Genomic DNA, 7,258 nt, shown 5'->3' with positions numbered 1-7,258 from the left:
GCTAGCAACAGCCAGAACTCCTCAGCAGCAGGCCACTTTGGATAGGTGGCTCCTTGTATCTGCACGTGAAGTCAGTGAGGGTCATTATGGAAAGACATTTATAGATAGAAGGCACTTACATGGGGAATCATGGAATAGTTTGGAAAGGACCATAAGATCATCTGGTTCCAACCCCCCTGCCATGGGCTGGGACACCACACGCTAGACCGTGTCGTCCAAGACTCCGTCCAGCCTGGCCTTAAACACTGCCAGGGATGGAGCATCCACAGCCTCTCTGGGCAACCTGTTCCAGGGCCTCCCCACCCTCACAGTAAAGAACTTCTTCATTATATCTAACTTCAACTTCCCCTGTTTAAGACATTCTCTTGCATATCTGAATGCACTGGGGCCTAATGGCAGCATACTCTGTTGTTATATGTGTGTTGTCCGTGTCTCCTCCGTGACAGTTTCCAGTTACACTGCATCTTACAGAAAAAACCTTATCTTTCTAAAGAGCACTTCTCCCCCCCTAGATACTGTGTCTTCATTAGATACTTCTATCTTCATGTTGGATCACTGGTATAGACATCTTAAAAACTAGGTAACTGTGAGTGAGAGCCTGAGGGCTGTATTTACTGCCTAATTGTGCTGCTATGACCAAATGTACACTTCAACACTGGCGTGGTCTCACTGTTGCTTGACCGCAGCCTGCAGCAGAAGTGTTATGTGTGAGACTGGGTACTCCATGAATGTCTAAACATGGATTAAGGACTTCCTGTTAGCACTGAGATTGTGGCCCTCGGTTTTTCTTAACCGTGCAATTCAGGAAGAGGGTTTTCTGGGCGAAGTTGGTGGATTGTAACGCTAGGTGGCACTTAAATACAGCTAACAGAGCCTTTTCTCTGGTGGAACACAAACCAATCAAACACATTCTGTTCTAACATGCAGTTAATTATATCCTCAAAATGATGTCTTGGATTGATATTACTAAACAAACATGTATAAAATGTAATTACAGACAAGTGAAATAAATAGTGTAGGTTTATAATTGCGAGCTATGTTTTTTGCTTGTAATATGTTACACACCTGTGCGCAGTTTATATAGCTACTATTTTATTTTGTCATTTTTACTAACATTTAGAACGGTGCAATTTAGCTTTATGTGCTTTTATTTACTGCTACCACTTTTTGCCATATGTCAGTTTTGAAAAAATTGACTGGTTTTGTGTATCTATCTGGATTTTAAACCAGGAGTATTTCAAAGGGAAAACAGTAAGAAATGAGGTTTTTCTATGAAACCACTTCAACACTTCTTAAAAAAAAATATATTTTTAGTTTTTTTACTAATGCTTTGGTTTCTTCTTCTTACCTTCTGGAGGTACACCTCTATTGCTATAGAAGCTTAATACCCACTTGGAAGTCCAACGTCTATCTGTTCATAAACATTCCTGAAGTGATACCATTGGTAAGATATACGAGGCCAACAGGACAGTCTGAGAGCTGTGGAATGCCACCAGAGCAGCTTGTGGCCATCACCTTGGCTTCTGACAGGCTTTTCTATCAACTGCAGAAGTGGTTGGCAGCATTTCTGTCATCAACTGCACAAGACCTGTGTGAAGCTGCTCTATAACAAGCTAAAAAGGTAAAGGTGTGCAAGGAAATACCCTTGCACTGCAGGAGAAGGGTAATAATATGTGAAAAAATGGACTTCTAGTTCCTCTTCCCCCTCACATTCCAGTATACAGAGATTTGCTCTTAACCTCATGGTCATCAGGTCCCATGCCATTCTATGTGCAGGATTACAATTAATTGTCTCTGTGTAGTAAGATTAGAGTTAAGATGAAGCTCATAAATGGTAGGACAACCCAACAACACGTTCCTGTATTTGCATTTTGTTATTTGACAGCTAAGATGTGTATTTTGTGTGAGATAGACTTGTACATGTGTGGAAGTCACCCTTTGTTGAAGAAAGTTGCCAATGCATTACTGTATGCTTAAATAAACCAATGTGCACTATCCATGAGTTCTTGGAATTGCCCCCAGATGTCAGGAGACCTTTTCAGGTGAACCAAAACCCAAACAACAGACTAGGATTGTTTGAGCACCCATCAGCAGTGCAGAAATAGTTGTCCAAACTGGAGACCACTGGGTCAAGTTCAGAACAAGAGTTGACAAGACCTGTGGGAAGAGGAAAAAACTTAAAGCTGTGATCGTGAGGGCACAGAGGTGGTGGAACTCCAACTGGTTTGTGTGCCTGTGAAAGTGTGAAGGGCCAGGCCAAAGTGACCAATGCTGAACGAAAAAATGATGGTTGTGGTAGAAGAACATAAGGGAGAGATTGTTTTCTGTATGCTTCAAGTAGAGAGAAAAACCTGAATAGTGGGACAAAGCTTAAGAAAATCAGGATTCAGCTGAAAATTATTTGATTCTTCTTTTGACAAAGATCTTTTTAGGTTCTGGAACAGTCTTTCCAGGTAGTAGTATAGTTGTGAAATATAAACTAGCCTAGACAACTCTTCAGTTTACTGATACACACAGTCTTGTGAAGGGGATGCATGCCCTAACAGATGCTTTCCAGCAGTAGTTTCTACAGCATAGCTACTCCTTTTTGAAGATTTCAAGAAAACAGTTTGGCCCTTGAGTAATAACATTAAGCCTTCTCTTAGAAAAAAAATACTACTACAGGCCTCGACTGACTTTAGCAGATGTACAGGTAGTAGAATGTTTTACAAGTAATTATAAAAACTATTTACAGTAATTAGCTTGAATCTAATTGCTTCTCAGCATGTTAGGATAGTAAATTACAGCTTTATTTCAAACAACTCCTGTTGTCTGTTTTCCCTAAACTGAACACAGGAAACCCGATAAAAACAAACACTTGGAGAACCACCATCCTCAGTTCCTGTTTGAAGTATGTCGAGCAGAGATGCTTAGCTTTGATCTAACAAGCAGCACTTCACTTGCCTCCGTAGACTGCATCCGTCTTCCGCTGCACAGTGAGAACATACTCCTCCTGAGAGCAAGAGGAGGATGCATGTGAAGAAGAGGGACAGGAATACACCTTTGGTTCTTAAGTGAGAGAGTCACATCAGATGATTTATACATGAGAAAGCCTATTTTCCTAGGCTGCCTCCTTAGTCAGTGCAGGGAGATACTTGACAGTGATGAAGGGCTTGAGGCTGAGTATTTGGAGGTGCTCTGAGGGACCAGAGGTATCTTTCTCTGCAGGCTGTGCAGGGAACCTTTTGAAGCTGGCTTCCTCAGATTACTGCCTGTAATTATGTACCTGATCACTGTGTGATCATCTGCTTCAAAACCAACCGCAGGTTCTGCCTGTCACTCCCTAGCGGAGGTTCATTTGAGTTCCTCAACACTGATCTCTCCAACCCCTTGGGCAGAATGCCCATCAGCTTTGGCCTGATCTGAGATTCCTGTTTGAAACCAAGCAAGCTTACTGAGGAGCAAGCCAGTGCCTGGTAATGTTCCTGTGAATCTAATCCCATGCAGGTACTAGTCATTTAAAAAGTCTTCCAAACGCTTTCCCACATTGCTTTGAACAGACTGGACTGTTTAATTTTGTGTCCACTCTTACTCTGGGATGATGATAGACACCATCTTCAGTCTTAGTCCATTTACACTGGGTATACAAGTCAGTCTCTAACTTTTATTCACTCTAAGTAATGCTATTGCCATCTGGTCTTACATTAAATTTCTCTTACTCTGTAATGATTATACATCTACAGAAGAAAAAAATTACTTGGAATTTTAATATATGCATTTATGTGACTGTCAAGATGCCTGATATTAATAGCTTGACTTTTACTGTAAGCAGAGGTAGAAGAAATCACACCACCTTCACAGTTCTGGCACAGTTTCCTTATGAACTGAATTCTCAGCCCATCGTTTCTCCCTCTGGCTCTTGCAGTACAAACCCGAGTGTTCTATTTTTTTATTCCAGTTTAGATTTTGAATGCTTTTATTATGAATTTCTTCAATCCCTGAGAGAAATTAGAGAGGCAACAGTGCTTCTGTTATTGCATAACACTATTTATTGACAATAAAAATAACTGAACTTGCAAAAGAAGCCAGTTGCTAATATAGCCTTTTACTAGGTTGTTGTTATAAAGGTTGAGTCTTTCATTTTTTACAAAAAAGACCATTCTTTTTAAAGAAAGGTCACTCAATCTTTTTAGAAAGATTTAATAAATGACTTTTTCCCCCTTACCAAATTTAGTCTTTTGTTGGAATTGTTTCAGCTCATATTAAAGCTTCACAAAAAAAATGTACCTTCTATTGTATTTCTTCTAATAGGTTTCTCAGCCTTATAACTGTAATAAATTTGTCAGTCTAGCTTCACTGAACACTGGACTTGAAAATCCTACCACAACAGGTTATAAATATAACCATTTCTAAACCCTTTCAAGAAGTTTCACCCTTTCTTTCAACACATTTTATGTACTCAGCAATTCAGTGAAAATAACCTTTCAGAGTCGTTCTTTAAACTCTTTCTTGGTGATAGCACAAGCAAGTCATTTGATCAGTCAGTCAAAACCCCACGTTCTCTTCCTGTCTCTTCCAGGGTGGGTTCATAGTCTGAGCCAACTCGCTTAAAGCAAATGTTTTCTTAACCGTTCATTCACATGAAATGACCAGCTTGACCCATTTAGGGCCTGATTTTCAGAGTAGCTGAGTGCTTAAAACTACAATTTAAATGATTTTGAGTGGTGGCCTTAGCACTGCTAAAAAAATAGTCTAACGGCATCTTGTTAGGTAAGCAGAAATGACATTATGGCAAGAAGTGCAAATATCTTCCTTTGCCGAATCTCTTTCCTCTATTTTTCTTCTATGAAATTTGGTTGTTGGTTTGATTTTCTTGTGGTTTTGTTCTGGATTTTTTTAGGAGAGCAGTTACATTTTGTGGGAACACAAACTATTGTTTTGATAAATAATTCTCTTCAGGACATTTCTTAAAGTTTGAATAAATGAACGTAACCGGAATGTAACCAAACCTTTGGAACATTAATAACAGTACTAAAAGCAGAGAAGCAAGCAGCATGATCACATAAATCTAAGAAAAGCAAACAGAATCTAAATATCTCAAGACCTCTGTCATAAAATGAATCAACTTTGCTTTGTAACGCTATGTAAAGAATAAATAGCAATGTATCATATTTGCTTTGTATGGATGAATGGGAAGCAGAGCGAGACAGGGGTTATCTAAGTAATATAAAAGTGTGGTTACTGAACACTTCCAAGGGACATGAATAATCTACAGTAATCCCATATTACAGCACATACTTCAATTCTTCATACTTCAATTTAAACCCCATTTTCCGGTCTACTCATAATCAGCAAATGGAGGAAAAGATGGGCTATCTCACCCCTCTTTGCTTCTCAGGGAATTGCTCAGTTGAGCTCCTTGCAGGCCTGTTACAGGATCTTTGACCAGCTGCGATGGTTATGGTGTGTTTCTGGTCACCTGAGTTAAGGAAAAAGGAAGAAGTATAGAAAAAGCTTTTAGCATGATCATGATAGTGAAGCAAGCTTGTTTTCTGAGAAGAGATTAAAATGTTTGTCTTATTTATCAAAGCAAAAGCAAGAGTATCTGTTTTCTACTAACACAAGTAGAGTTAACGTGAGAGAAAAAAAACGCTTTCTAAGCAAAAAGCTGGGGCTAGCAGAAGGACAAACGGATTTAATCACAGAATGAAGAAACCTCTTGAACACGGAAGCTTGAGGAAAGTGCTGAAACATCAGACAAGTGAACTTGAAGGACAGCCTCTTAGACAGGATGGAGGGGGAGAAAGAGCAAGAAAAGGGATTCATTTTAACACAGACCTCCATCAGTTTGTGGCTGGGAGTCTTGAGACATGGCTTTCTGTGTGACGCCTGGCTTGCAGAGCCTTTCCAATAGCAAGTCTTCCACAGCAGCCGTGTTCTGTGAACAGTGCTGGTGAAATTCCAGAATCACACTACCAGCATCAATATTGCAATCAGCTGGTAGTTGTCTCTGAGAGAAAACTCCAAGTCACCTACTGCTCTGTGCCACTGGCTATGAACAGTACTGCAGAGGGAAAAGCAGTAATAAACCATGTAATGCAGAACTTGTGCAGTCTGCTTAGTTTTGCCTGCTGAGCCAGCCTGCTTGCAGTTGACACTAATGCTGTGGAGGTGTGCAGAGTATTGCTACAGCATTCAGGCCTTGGAAGGAGAATATTCCTAACAAAATACCTCTGTGTTGTAAAGATGTGTCTGTTAGGCTTCCTAATGTAAACTTCTATTTGCTGTGATCTCCCTATGAGCTTTACATTACAAAGTCCTACATGACATTATTTAATGGCTGTTTGTGTGAACCTATTACATAGCCTAAGGCACAGAAAGGCAGGTGAATTTGTATTTTAGCTTTCATGTTGGTTTTCAAATGCTGTCAGTTTAAAATATTAAAATAACAGCAAGTTCTAACAACAGTCTCGGATTTTCTTACCCAGTTGAGTGTCTTAGGCTTTACTGAACAGGGCTGTATTTGTGATCAGAGTTATGGACTCCAGGCTTTAAAATAAGTGGGTAAAAATGTCATTGCTGTCATTGACGTGAAAAGGGTCAGCGCTTGGTTTTCCGTCATTCATGTTTCAGCTTAGCAATAATGTAGTAAAGGAGGTTTTCTTTGGAAAGCTGAAGCAGTAAGTTAAGTTCAGTAAGAAATATGAGAAACTAAATACATTCCAAGGAATGAGAAAATTACTTTCCTTAGGGAGTATCTTTTATTTTCTTCATTAAACCATATCACAGAAGGATATCAGTTGATGTTTAGCTCTTCAGTTCCTTAAAATGGACAACAGGCAAAATCTGTAGATATAAACAGCAGTTTATACCTGTTTTTAAAGAGCATGTTTTCCTAATTCGATTACAGTTATGCTTTGTGCGTCTGTAGCTGCGCATACATGCATGCACACACATTTCACGTCTCTTTTATCAGTAACATTAGAAGTTGACCAGTTGCAGCCAAATTCAACACCAAATTACTAGTCCCAAAGACATTGCAGTTGTGAAATTTTGTGAGAGCAGATAACTAGTCAGAGAAAAAGAAAGGGTATAAGGATTGCTAACCACTTGCAGGATGTCACAGGGTCCATGTAGGAGGTTTTCCTACCACCTCAAATCCATAGGAAACCAGGCTCCTTGGTTCTGTTATTCATAGAGCTGATTATCTACTTACAATTTTCCTGTATTTAAAGCAAGTGAAATGAAACCAGTTTATATAAGTGATCAAACGATATGC

At 39.5% G+C, this 7,258-nt stretch overlaps 1 long non-coding RNA gene across 1 annotated transcript; it reads right to left on the bottom strand.

The window, feature by feature from the left end:
• Positions 1-2,441: 2,441 nt before the first annotated feature.
• LOC130592782 (uncharacterized) lies at positions 2,442-5,865 on the bottom strand. Its single transcript, XR_008970660.1, has 3 exons — positions 5,818-5,865; positions 5,361-5,458; positions 2,442-2,992 (listed from the first exon to the last, which is right to left on the bottom strand). It is a non-coding gene; the product is annotated as an uncharacterized LOC130592782 (long non-coding RNA).
• Between the last annotated feature and the right edge of the window lie 1,393 nt (positions 5,866-7,258).

This window comes from Pezoporus wallicus, unplaced genomic scaffold, assembly GCF_028554395.1.
Source record: "Pezoporus wallicus isolate ANWC-B61680 ecotype Strahan unplaced genomic scaffold, APGP_CSIRO_Pwel_v1 contig_8714, whole genome shotgun sequence".
In the NCBI taxonomy this organism is placed as follows: domain Eukaryota; kingdom Metazoa; phylum Chordata; class Aves; order Psittaciformes; family Psittacidae; genus Pezoporus; species Pezoporus wallicus.
This window is presented reverse-complemented; position numbering and strand designations above follow the sequence as displayed.